Source organism: Lactuca saligna, chromosome 1, assembly GCF_052625555.1.
Source record: "Lactuca saligna cultivar CGN05327 chromosome 1, ASM5262555v1, whole genome shotgun sequence".
Taxonomy (NCBI): Eukaryota; Viridiplantae; Streptophyta; class Magnoliopsida; order Asterales; family Asteraceae; genus Lactuca; species Lactuca saligna.
In genome coordinates, this window is record NC_136417.1 from 83,390,810 (window position 1) to 83,405,606 (window position 14,797).

Here is a 14,797-nt window from a genome sequence, read left to right on the forward strand (position 1 = left end):
GGACGTAGATGAAAATACAAGGATTGCATGGCATCCAAACCACCGAGTCTATCCGGAAGCCTGATGCCGGTGGAAGTCATGAACTGGATCTCCGAGATGAAGACGATGTTTGAGAGTTGCGAGTGTAGCAACAGGCAAAAGACTGCTCTCGCGGTTCCTCTGTTGAAATCTGGAGTACTAAGCTGGTGGAAGCTAATAGCCGATTCGATGCCCAAAGGAGAAGCGAGCAAGATGTTATGGGAAGATTTTCTGGTGCATTTAAAGATGCAGTACTACTCTGAGCAGGATCTTCTGGAGATCAACAATGAGTTCCAGAATCTAAAGAAGGGAAGGATAAGTGTCATCGAGTATGCTGCAAGTTTTACGGAGAAAATGAAGCTTGTTCCTTACCTAGTTCCAACTGAGCTCTCCAATGTCAACAAGTTTGCCCATGGATTACCAGCAGACTTTGGACCAATGGTCAAGCAAGCAACCACTTTGAAAGGAGCCATCTGGGCAGCCAGGAATGTTGAAACCCATATTAGGGAAAAGGGTCTGGAGAGAGCAGAAGTTGGCGAGAAAAGGAAGCATGAAGGATCTTCAAAATCCAACAAAGAAAGGAAATTCTCAAAGACTGAAGGAGGGGGAGGAGGTGAAACCAAGTGGTGCGAGAAGTGTAAAAAGAAGTACTTCGGGAAATGTAGCGAGGAGGTAACTTGCTAAAAATGTGGAAAGACAGGGCATTACGCCAGCAAGTGTGCGTCCAACAAGAAGGTATGTTATGGATGTAACCAAGAAGGTCATGTTTCTAGGGACTGCCCAAAGAAAAACGAGGCAGCAAGGCCAAACACGCCACCAAGGCCAAGAGCATTCCACATGATCCTCGACGAAGCAGAAAAAATGCGAGGAACCAAGGATGAGGAATTCATACCTGAAGATCAAGCTATGAGGTAGCCAAAGAGATAGAACCATATGATGTAGCCTATTAGAGGCATAGTCTAGGGTGAACTTGAAAACCTATGTAATAGTTTTAAGAAATAATAAAGTCTTCGTTTTGTTATCTGACGTGTTAAACTGTTATGTGATGTTCCTATATGGTGACTTGGGGACTGCGAGACAATACTTGGGACGAGTATGAGTAGGTGTGAAAGGTAGTAGATGCATATACTATCGGAAGCACGGGACTCACGCTTGGATCAGGGAAAGTCACAAGGTTACCAAGAAGCCAATAATTAAGTCCGTTTTATTCAAGCATGTCATTACCATCGTTTTGGCAATAACTAAGAAGATTGTTGTTATTCAGACCCTAGTGGTCATATCAAATTGAGTCCGACCACGATGAGTATGTTACATCGTTAAGAGAACCAAGTTCGATGTAGCATCTGCCTTAAGCCAGAACATTGAAGTGAGAGATAATCAAAGCGATTAATAGAAGTATCACACTCGTTGTTAAAGAAGTTAGTAGCTAGAAATTCTACATATTAAAATGTGATTCTATCACATTAGACATGAAGGAAGGTATATTCCATTCTGGAATTTGACTCTAAGAGACCAGAGTCTGAGCATTACAACATACGATGAGAGGTCATTAGAATATGACACATCGATCCATGATAGTAATAAAAGAACTTATCTTAAGTTCGTATTCAGTGAGGATCGAGATTGTGACTTAAAGGTCATAATTTGGAGTCTAAGGTGAGATAGGGAGCAAGTGCAAGATCGAGCACCGCCTGCAGTCAGGAAGTCTTAGAGTTAGATACTCGTTCGAAGAAACATCAAAGTTACAGATATAACTTCGGATGAAGATATAACGTATGGATTCATCATGTGAGCCCTGTTTCGTTGATGTTTCCGGGACGTAATCATCCTAAGGGGGAGATAATTGTAACGCCCGTAGATCCGGGCTAGTCAATTTTGAAGCAATAAGTGTCGGAAACAACTTTTCAGCAAAATAATATTTATAATAAATAGTTGTAACCAAGTTGTAGTATATGTTACAAGGTTTTCGTACATATAAAGAGCGCCGAAATCTGAGTTATAACGAAGAATTTATGACCCGTCGAAGTTTAGCGACGGAACCGGCACGACACCGCGAAGTCGTAAATAGTGAATTTATGATAGAGCGACTTTTAGCGTTAGTAATCTAAATGAAAGTCGTAGAATATGTTAACCTGAGAAAGTCCATAAAAAGAACGCCCAAATCTGACTTTTTATGAGAAAGTTATGATTTTTCGAAGTTTCGGCTTAGCGGTGTACAGCCTGAAGTTCGCGTATTAGATCGAGCGGTTTTTAACCTACACAACCTAAACGAGAATCGAAGATCTCGTTATTATTAGTGTAATGATAAAAAGACGGACAAAAATGGACATCAGATGAAGAAGTTATGAGATTTTAACGGACCAATCCTGTCCCGGCCTGTTAAAAATATAACTTTAAAAATATTTTCAAAATTAGCCGACGGAGTCTAAACGAAATTTGTAGAGTACGTCTCCACCTACATGTGGATATAATGAACGTTAAAAACGGAGTTCGTATGAACGAGTTACAAATTATAATAACATATTTACGTATTAAAATAAAGTATAAATCATATATGCGTACACATATATATACTTATTTATATATCATTAGAAAGGTATCGACGATGCGGTCATCATAAGACTAATGTTGAGTTCTTTCGACATTAGTTTAGTACAAATATTCAGCGACGAATCTTTCTATGAAAGATTCAGCGACGAAGTTCTGCACCTGCAGAGCCCGACTCCTAGCTAAAATCCCCTTGTAAGTAACTTATGCTTACCCTATTTTAATATAGCTTATATATAAAATTAATATTGTTATTATGAACTTATAATAAATATTTGAGCTATTATTATGACTTATATAAGTGTCGTTATAATATCTTTTTAACTACTCGCGGTACGGAGAATCGGGTTTAAAGGGCTGCATAGGGTTGTTGGATTTCAGAAGTGTTATACGCCAAAATGGTCCTGCCCTCTAGTGTTTTATGTCTGACCCCTGTCTGTACATAGTGGTTGGAAAGTATTGTTTAAACGCTTATATAATAATAATAATAATAAGACTAATAATTAGTCACGGTAAATATTAGACTAAAATCTAGTGGTAATAATACTAGGTTTCGTCGAAGGAAATTATTTTAAAGTAAACGAAGCATTGTCCGAGTACCGAGTCACCACCTTCTCAGGTGAGTGTATAGTAACTTTCATCTTACACATAGATATGAAGTATTTTATATAAATTACGTGCTATGTGTGCATATTATCTGAGTACTTGTTGTCTATGCTAAATGAACGATTTTATACATGTTTTAAATGATTTAAACTGTATATGTATTTTATATCTACGATAATGTTGGTGTAAACATGGGTAGATATAATAGATGGAATATGAGTTGAATGATGAGTTGAGAGGTGTTATAGACCATGAGGTGAGAGTGAGAGGTGGACGATGTGAGAAGCCTTTTTCCCAAATGATAGCCCGTCATTCAGCAGAGTATGGATGACAACCACTGACTATTCTAGACAGTCCAGTGGAACACTAGCAAACTCGCAACCTGTAGGTGTTGTGAAGGATGTGTTCACCCGGTGTACTCTAAACCCTGGTGATCATACAGACTTGATGCCTAAACCCTGGTGATCATGCAGACTTGATGCCTAAACCCTGGTGATCATGCAGACTTGATGCCTAAACCTTGGTGACCATGCAGACTTGATACCTAAACCCTGGCGACTATGCAGACTTAGTGATCGTTGCGTAAACCGTGGCAACGATGGACTTTGTGCCGATTCCTTAGGATGATCCTTAGGAATGAATGAATGAGGAATAGTTGATTCTTAGGGTAGATCCTTAAGATTAAAGAAGATAATGGGGATGGGTAATTAGGTTGATTGTTTGATTGTTTAAACATTATAATTATATTATTTTGGGTTGAAAACCCTATGTACCCACCAGGTTTCCCAACCTGACCCACTCGGTTTATTTATATCACAGGTGTTGATATGAAGTCACATTACACTGAGACATTAAAGAGATGTAGATCACTAGTGTAAATAAATGTAAGTTCTATTTATGCTTATGTTTCTATATTGAATATGACATCCCAAACGTTTTAAAATGAATAAAATACGTTTCTTCGAAAATATGTTGATAACGTATTTATCGTATTTATCTGGGAACAAATTCTGCAACATTTTTATGAAAAGAAGTACTCTGATTTTTATAAAGCATAAACAAAATCGGTCTTTTCTGGCCGTGAAAATGGGGATGTCACTGAAATAGTATGAAAATATTGATAAATTGAGATTGAAACAGCTAAAGAATGAACTTGTTCGAACTAGTGGAGCAAATGATAACTTTAGAATCAGTTTTTTGGTTCTTTTTATTAATACATTTTGTAAGTCTACAAGCATGGGAAAATGTAATCTGAATCCATTGTATTTAATCAAAAGAGATACTGATTTAAGTAGCATTGACTGGTGCAATCTCATTGTTGATTGTTTGGTAAGGACGAAGAAGGTTTACAACCTGGAGAAAAAATCTTCTTTCTTTTATGGACCAGCAGCATACCTTATGGTACGTGAGATAATTTTTTATATTAAATATTCTTTTTAGTTGTAAAAATATCTTTGTTTTTATTTTTAAGCGTATATGATTTATAATCATATATGATTTATTATATATCAGACAGTATAATCCTATATGATTATTTATAATCATATATAACTTTTTATATATCTCAAAGGAACCAACATCTATTATAATTAATAATATATTTTATTTTTACAAATCATATATGATTGTATAATCATATATGATTATATATTCTAAGTTTTATTTAATTATATATTACAGATCATAATCATATATGATTATTCATACATACATATATATATATATATATATATATATATATATATATATATATATATTATGATTAATGATATATTAAACTGCATAAGTAAATCTTTTTAGAAAGTTAACTAATTTGTTATATATGTTTTTTGTAGTTGTATGTAAATAGTTTCAAGTTTCAGCATTTGCAAGTCACACGTAAACATCCAACTATTTTAAATTTGACGTCAGAGAAAATAAGGTTTCTTGATGATATTTTACAAGAGAATGGAGGATTTGGATGTGGAGATGTTAATGAACCATATGTTGAAGAAGAACGTCAAGAATCTGAGTATAATGAGGAAGAATCTGGTGGTGATGAGGATTTGTGTGATGAGGATGAAGAAAATTTTGATGTTAATCAAGTTAATGTTGTGGAGGTATTTTTATAGTTTTACTCATTTATTATTTTATTAGTTTCATTTATAACTTTTATGTTTAAGTATTTTATTTGTAAGTATATTTTTTTATGTAGGTGTATGAAAATAAAATTTCATATATGTATCAAAAGATGGAGGATTTAAAAAAGGATCTTGTTGTAAAGATAAATGAGGGAGTGTTGAAATTTTCTTAAAGTCAAAATTTGAAAATTTGGAAATTATTATTTCCTGTTGAAGATTTAAGTACAGAAAGTTTTGATTAACGATGAAGATTATGGGAATGATTTTTTTGATTGATTATGAAAATGTTAGAGATGATGATCAATGGAAATGTTCTGGTGGTCAGGGGGTGGAAGTGGTGCACATGATGACAATGTTGGTAAAAATCATGTTGAAGGTAAAGGTGATGTTAATGATCATGTATATGAGGATGATATTGGTAAAAATAATGATTTGTTGAATGAGAAAGATGAGGAAGATGATGAACAAGGAAATGGAAGTGGATTCAATGAAGAATAGTCCATGAATTTAAATTTTGTTGTTAAAAATGTTACTAAGAGTGTAGGTCTAATTGATAGCCACGAAGGTGTATCTTTTCGTCAATTCATCTGTGATCCAATTGTTGAAAGTTTTCTTAAAACTTTGGATCAAGGTAAGCATATTTTATTATTATATATAGCTTAATCATATATGATTTTAAATTTTTATATTTGAATTTTATAGGTACTGAAAACTTGGTTTATGTTTGTCTACATCAGAAACGACTTCAATATGATGCGAATGAGAATTTGACTGTTTTTGAGAAAAATGAATTTGATGACAGTAAGTATTTATTTATGTATTTTTTTTATACATAAAATATACATGAATAGGTTAAATAGATCATTCACTTATGATTTTAATAATTTAGGCACTGTAAATTTGGGTGAGGATGATAAAGTTATTGTAGCAAAGAAGGATGTCCAACAAGGTCCGATTACGTCTCTCAGCCACACCAATCAATTGTGGCATCCTCGGAGGCGTCAATTGCGAAACAATTCTGCATTCTTTTAGGTAGTCGTGAAACTTAAGACTTAGGTACTCTCCTCCTCGGTCCGACCGAAGCATCTTGATTTTCCTGCCCAGCTGATTCTCCACTTCATTCTTAAACTCTTTGAACTTTTCAAAAGTTTCTTACTTTTTCTTGATTAAGTAGATATATACATATCTGCTATAATCATCCGTAAAAGTCACGTAGAAGCGGCAAGCATCCCTTGTGGTGGATATAAAGTGCCAACTGCTCGTTACTTGCCGCCAAGCCGGTGCAGGCTGCAGCGCCTGCGACTCTGAGGATTACAGACGGGAGACCAGTTAGGACAAAACCTCCGAAGGCTCAGGGACGTGCTTTCCAACTCACGGCGGAGGAGGCCAGAGCGGCGCCAGACGTGGTTGCTGGTATGTTTCTATCCTCATCTTGTTTGATTTATCTATTGTACGCTTATCTGTTGTACCTGTAATTAGGTACGTTTTTGGTGAACTCTTTGCCTGCTTTGGTCTTATTTTGACTCGGGGGCGAGTTGGTCCTTTGTGTCGTAGTCCTTTAATAGTGAGTTCAGTGCGCTGGTGGGCGATTTAGAGTGTCTGTTGCGATTGTCTATCGCCAACGAGCACGGGGTTTCTCCCTCTTCAGTTTATCGAGGATGTGACTTGGAGATTTTCGGGGTATCCTTTCCGATAGATTTGATTCCAATTCCCATGGGGGAGGTGTGCGTGATTGTGGGCATGGATTGGCTCAGTAGTTTCGGTGCTATGATTGATTGTGAGGGCCAACGAGTGGTAGTTCGAACCCCAAGTGGGGGAGAACTGGTTATATATGGTGAGGGCACCAGAGTAGGCTCAGGTTTTTGTCAGCTGCCAGGGCTTGGCAGTACCTTCAGCATGGGTGTATGAGTTATCTAGCGTACGTGGTAGATACGCGAGTCAGGGACCATATTTCGGTCTCCAATGTACCAGTGGTCAGGGAGTTTTCAGATTTGGTTCCGGAGGAGTTGCCAAGGATACCTCCGGAGAGGCAGGTCAAGTTCAGGATCGACCTGGTGCCAGGTACCGCCCCTATCTCTAAGGCGTCGTACCGATTGGCGCCGCCTGAGATGCAGGAGCTGTCATCGCAGCTACAGGAACTGTTGGGCAAGCAGTTCATTCGACCTAGTAGTTCTCCATGTGGAGCGCTGATTCTTTACGTCCGAAAGAAGGACGGTTCGCACTGGATGTGCATTGATTACCGGGAGTTAAACAAGCTAACAGTGAAGAACCGTTACCCACTCCCGAGGATAGACGACCTATTCGATCAATTACAGGGCGCATCTTGGTTTTCCAAGATAGATTTGAGGTCCGGGTACCATCAGGTCAGGGTCAGAGAGGAGGACGTGGAGAAGACCGTGTTCCAAACTCGTTATGGACATTACGAGTTCGTGGTGATGCCGTTTGGGCTCACCAATGCACCAGCAGTGTTTATGGACCTGATGAATCGGGTCTGCAGACCGATGCTTGACTGCTCGGTCATAGTATTTATAGATGATATCTTGGTGTATTCTAAGACCTGAGAGTAGCATGAGGAGCATCTACGAGATCTGTTAGGATTCCTGAGACGGGAACGACTGTATGAAAAGTTCTCAAAGTGTGAGTTTTGGCTATGAGAGGTCCTATTCGTCGGACATCTCGTCAACCAAGAGGGGATTTTTGTCGATCCGGCCAAAATCGAGGCAGTTATGCAGGGGGAGGTTCCGAAATCTCCCTCAGATATTGGGAGCTTTCTGGGATTGGCAGGATACTACCGAAGATTCATACGAAATTTCTCCAAGATTGCAGTACCCCTCACGCGTATGACAAGGAAAGGGGTGGAGTTTCGATGGGGTCCCGAATAGCAGAGGGCGTTTGAGACCCTCCGTCAGTGTTTGTGTGAGGCACCAGTTTTGACACTCCCAGAGGGAGTTGAGGATTTTGTGGTGTTCTGTGATGCATCCATCACAGGGTTAGGGGAGGTCCTCATGCATAGAGGATGAGTGATAGCTTACGCATCGCGGCAGCTGAAGCCGCATGAGGAACGATACCCTACGCATGACCTAGAGCTGGGGGCGGTGATGTTCGCTCTCAAGATATGGAGACATTATCTTTATGGGGTCCGCTGCACCATTTATACAGATCACAAGAGCTTGAGGCATATCATGGATCAGCCGAACCTGAACATGAGACAGCATAGGTGGCTGGATGTAGTCAAGGACTACGATTGTGAGATCCTTTATCACCCTGGTAAAGAGAATATGATTGCGGATGCTTTGAGCCACAAGTCGGTTGGATCTTCCACCCCTGCGGTATGTATGAGGATAGCGGTGGATTCCCCGCTTATGAATAGAGATGCCCAGATAAAGGGCATGCAACCGTAAAATTTGAAGCTGGAGAGGATCAAGGATGAAAACACCAGGTTCGCGCAGGATAGCCGGGGATTGCTGACCCGATACGATCGGGTTTGGGTTCCGATGTCTGGTGGGGTTAGACAGATGGTTATGGAGGAGGCTCATAAGTTCCACTTCTCCATTCACCCGGGGGACACCAAGATGTACCAAGATGTGAGTTTGAGCTATTGGTGGCTGGGTATGAAGCACGAGATTTCTTGGTACGTCGAGAGGTGCTTGACCTGTAGGATGGTCAAGGCCGAACATCAAAGGCCGCATGGAAAACTGCATCCCCTTGAGATCCCCATGTGGAAATGGGAATAGATCACGATGGACTTTATCACAAAGCTTCCAAGGAAGACGAAGGGGTTTGATGCCATTTGGGTCATCGTGGATCGATTGACCAAGAGTGCCCATTTTTTGGCCATGCGGGAGAGCGCTTCGGCCGAGAAGTTGGCCAAAGTGTACGTTCACGAGATCGTGTCTCGCCATGGGATTCCCGTCTCCATTGTCTCTGATTGGGATGTCAGGTTTACCTCCCGTATCTGGCAAAAGTTTCACGAGGAGCTGGGCACACGATTGCACTTCAGCACAGCATTCCACCCGCAGACAGACGGCCAGAGCGAGCAGACTATTCAAACCCTCGAAGACATGTTGAGGGCGTGTGTCATCAACTTCGGCGGGAGTTGGGATTCTCACCGACCGCTTGCGGAGTTCACCTACAACAACAGCTATCACTCTAGTCTTGGCGCCCCGCCATTCGAGCTGTTGTACGGTCGGAGGTGTCGCACCCCGGCTTGTTGGGGCGAGGTGGGTCACAGAGTAATGGGTCGGACGTAGGTGGTCTTACAGACTACCGAGAAGATTCAGCAGATCAGGAAGCGACTGCAGACAGCTCAGAGTCGGCAGAAAAGTTACGCCGACAGATGCCGATCTAAGTTGGAATTCCTGGTAGGTAACATGGTACTGCTGAAGGTCTCGCCCTAGAAGGGTGTGATCCGCTTCAGAAAGAGTGGAAAATTGGGCCCTCGGTATATTAGGCCATTTAGGATCATCGCCAGGGTTGGAAAAGTGGCTTATAAGCTTGAGCTTCCGGAGGAGCTTAGCCGGATTCACAGCATGTTCCATGTTTTGCAGTTACGGAAGTGCATCACGGACCAGGCGGCGGTAGTATCGTTGGATGATGTTCAGGTCGATGAGCGCCTAAACTACGTGGAGAGGCATGTGGCCATATTGGAAAGGGAGAAGAAGATTTTGCGGAACAAGGAAATACCTTTGGTGAAGGTGCAGTGGGAACATCGGAGGGGGTCCGAGTGGACATGGGAACCGGAGGCGGAGATGCACAAGCACTACCCAGTGTTGTTTATTCCAGAGGACTTCGAGGACAAAGTCTAGTTCAAGTGGGGGAGAATTCTAATGCCCCGATTCTCAGTTATGGATTTAAAAAAAGAATTTCTTTAGTTTTAAGTCCTACTCGACGAGTAAGGTTGCCCTACTCGTCGAGTAGCAGCGAGGTGGGATCGCGACTTTAGTGATCTACTCACCGAGTCCACAAAGGGACTCGATGAGTAGGACCTGGCAAATGAAACCCTAAATTTCGGGTCATTACACCCTATTTAAAGGATCATTGGCCATTCCCAGCCTCCCCTTCACTGCATTTTGTCCCTTTTAAGTCTAGATCGTGTGTGTGAGCTCATCTTGTACATTTTAAGCTTGAAGTGGGGATTCTTGGAGAGAAAAGAGCTTGGAGACCAAGCATTCAACAACAAGGATCTTGAAGGACCTAAGATCTTCTGTGATTAGCATCTTCTGGGAGGTATAAATCATTGCCATAGCCTCATTCATTCTTTTGGGCAACTTCTAGGGTTTCATAGTGTGTTTGGAAGATACCCCTTCTTTGCAACCTCAGATCTGAAGTTGTAACTTAAAAACTGAGCTCCTTTGGGCTTCTTAGTACATAAAGTTTCCAGCTTGTGCAAGAATGAGACTCTCCCAAGGTGTAAAACCCCATTAGAAGCATATATTGGTCATTTGGAGCCTTTAGAACATTGCATGTGCGTAAAGTTTCCAACTTTACGTGATAAACGTGCCTTAGAGGCTTGGATCTATAGCCTGGAGCCTTGCCATGGCTTAAAAAGTGTCTGCATGGATGAAGGTCTGCGAGGACTCGGCGAGTTGGATAAACAACTCGGCGAGCCCGATGAATTTGGCCGTGAACTCGACGAGTCCGTTGAAGTTTGCCTTGAACTCGACGAGTCGTTAGAAAACTCGGCGAGTCGACTAAAGTTCCCCGATTCTTGGACGCGTATAAGCTCGACGAGTTAAAGGAGGACTCAACGAGCCAATCAAGGACTTCACGACTTCTCGAGTTCAGGAAGGACTCAACGAGCCGGTGAACTGCACTCGACGAGTCGAGTCAACATGGACCGTTGTCTTTCACTGTGGGCATTGACTTTGACCAAGAGTTAACCAAATGACTTCTGAGGGTATTCTGATAATTTGGAAACTTATGAAAAAGGGATGTCAGGTAATTATAGGTAGTAAAGTTCGTGTTGGTAATCTGGGAGTTGAAGCTTTCTAGTTTCTGACGTCAGTTGCAAGGTGAGTTATCCTCACTATACTAAGGGGTCTAAGGCACCAAGGCCAGCCCATTTGATATGTTACTTTGAGTTGTGTTAGATGTTGAGTATGTTTTCGTGTTGCATGCTAGTGGTTATGCCTATTAGGTAGGTCAGTAGGACTGCTTGTGTCATTATAAGATCATTGCATACTCGATTCTTATGATTTCTGTGTTTGTTACATGGGATGGGTTGAGGTTGTACTGCTTCGTGCGGTAGCCAATAAACCCTTGGAGGATTACAGTTACGGGCTAAAGGAGACTCGAACTGTGGGCTCGGGAGCATTACACTTACGGGCTAAGGGAGACTCGTATTGTGGGCTTGAGGGTATTACAGTCTGTAGGGCTGTGGACCCGTTATGTGTTGTTCTGCCCAGTTGTGATGATATGTTCTTGTTGACATGATTATGTGGACTGTATGTGTATCGGTATTTTGGGGGTAACTCACTAAGCTTACAGGATAACAGTTTTAGTTTATTGTTTTAGGTACATTAGGGGATCGAGGCAAAGCCAAGGTGTGATCGTACAACTCCTCCAATTATGTTATGTTTCTGGGAAAGACTCTGATAATCAATATTTTGGAAACAAAGTGTAATGTTTTGATGCACTTGACATGTTTTTAAAAGTTTACATTTGCTTGAAAATTTGGATGTTACAGCGAAGATCTTCTGTTCCCCATAATCAGGTTCATCTTTCCATGCTCCACTTCCCTACTTATTCTTAGGCACTACAAATTAGAACAAATGTGGAAACTGTTGGATTAGTGTCTAAGTCCATAACTATTTTGGCATGTACTTGACCCGATGGTGCATGGTCCTTTTGGGTTTCCTTCACCAAAGCAACTTGATAGGATGAATTATGGAGAGAAAGGATTAAATATGATTTATTAATATATTATGGGAATAATATATTAAAAGAGAAATCATATTTTTTTAATTAATATTAGTCAAGAATTAATAAGAATTAACTTTGTAACTAAAAGAGATTAATTAAACTTAAAGGACTGGAATTGTAATTATAAGATAATTGCAATTGAGCTATGGATTGCCTTATATTATAAGGTTGGACGAATTCTATGGGGAAACCCATTAGAAATCGTCCAAGGCCTTTAAGGAAAGGAGTCCATGGGTTGCTTAGGGCTTAAGCATCCAAATTAGGGTTTCCTTGTTAGATAACCCTAATAGCCTCACTATATATAGAACCCTTATGCTCCAAAAACGTGGTGAACTAATTCTCTAGGGTTTCCACACGTTTTGGGCAGCCTCCTTCTCTTCTCTTCTTCATCCTCTTGCTCTTGGTGTTTGTGAACCATTAGAGGAGTGACATTTGTCAGTCTAAGCTTTCTAAAGTCATTACAAGAAGGAATTATGATTGTTATTGCTACATAACAATCAAAGTAATATCTTAAACCCATTATTATGTTAATATGGATTATCATATGCTAGATTTAGGGTTTATAGTCTTGGATGAATTGCATGTACAATAGAGAAACCTAGATCCAAGCATTAGGGTTTGTATGAGCACATAGGATGTTCTTATGGCTAAAACCCATCAGAAACCACACCCTGTATCAAGAACCCATGAAGTAGCAAATGATGAGTTATTAGATTTAATAGAATACATACCTGCAAAGGTGGGCTTTATCTTCCCATCCTTTATGTCTTGAAGATACTTGGCACAACTTTGTTTCCAGTGGCCCTTTTCGTGGCAATAGAAGCACTCTTCTTCCTTGGGGTCAAATGAGGGATAAGCAGGGCCTGCTTTGGTCCCACTAGAGGGTGAACCATCACAAGACTTTCCCTTTTGGTGGCTCTTTGAGGGAGCCTTCCTCTTCTTTCCCTTCCCTTGGCCAATTGCCATCACAGACGCAGAGACAGCAGGGGACAGTGCAACAGATTTGTATTTGAGGTTGCTCTCAGCAGTCCTTAATAATCCTTGGAGCTAGCTCAAGGAGACCTCTTCCTTATTCATGTGGTAGGTCATTCTGAACTAGTTGTAGTAGGAAGGCAAGGAGTGGAGGATTATGTCGATAGCCAAATCCTCATCAAACTTAACATTAAGTTTGAGAAGATGATCAACATACCTCTACATTTTCTACAAATGAGAGGTTAGGGATTCTCCACTCCCCATCTTAGCAGTGATCATGTTAGTAATGATCTCATAGCGCTCTTGCCTCAGGCTTTGGAGGTACCTTTCCAGCAAATCCTGATGCATTTCATACGGATACATGCCCTCATAGGACTTTTGGAGTTCGAGGTTCATGGTGGCCAGCATGATGTAATGAACTTTCGTAGCATCACGCTCGTGGGCCTCAAAGGCAGCTAGTTCTTCCGGAGTAGCAACATCTGGGATGATCTTCTCAAGCTTCTCATCGAGGACATATTCTTTGTCCTCGTAGCGTGTGATCATGCGAATATACCTCATCCACTCATTGAAGTTTGACCCATCAAATGTCACCTTTTGACATAGTTTCATCAACGAGAATGACCCAGAAGCGTTGTTGTTGTTGTTTGCAGACATCTAAAAAAGAAAGGAACAAAGTTTGATTAGAAAATGAGTCCTTAATTAAACACCCAAATGAGAAATTAGGGTTAGGACCCAATAACATTATTTACAACTTAGAAAGGGATGTCGTACTCTTAAAGTAAATAATCTGAAGGTAAGTGAATGACGGTTCACTAATTCTCACCATGGAAAACGAAAAAGAGATTAAGTTTTAAATGTATTTGAAAACTCCTAGATCTTTTGAATTCATTAAACTTTTCAACGGCATGTTTGAATCTCGATATGTACTACAAATTTGCGACTGGGATACCGAGGATCGCAAACAAGTTGTGAATAACCATGTGAATCAACATGGTGCACTCAATGTCTTTATCACCTAATAAATGTGCCGATAAACCACACATGCTCCATTAATCTATGACAAACATCGAGCCACCCTTTAATGTCAACTCCAAATTAGGGTGTCGGTTAACCACATACGCTCCACTAATGTTTGATAAGGGTACAAGGTGTAATTCCATGGATTAGCATCATTTTCACATTTTTCCCTAAAGTAACTAATATTGGGAATTTGTAAAAACATTGTAGTTACTTTGTATCATTCATTATACTTTTAATGAGGAGAGGATTGCCTTATCCTACCCGTTCGGCTAATGACCCTCCACCAGTCAAGCAAGCGGTGGGTGTGAGTGTACACCCATTAAGCGTCATTTTATAGGCAGCAACCTTATACCCACCTGATAGACCGGCTTTGTGAATGAGGCCTACTAACGGTAAGACTAGCACTTTAAGTTATACATACATATATTTATTAAGCTTGTAATAATATAATAGTATAGGGTTGAATTTTAAACTTGTAAAATTCTAAAGGTTTGAAATTTAAATTACTTAAAATTAAACTTTTAATCATAAAATTTAAATTTCAAAACTTGAGGACAAGTTTTGAACTTTTCAAAACAAAAGGGATCAAACAA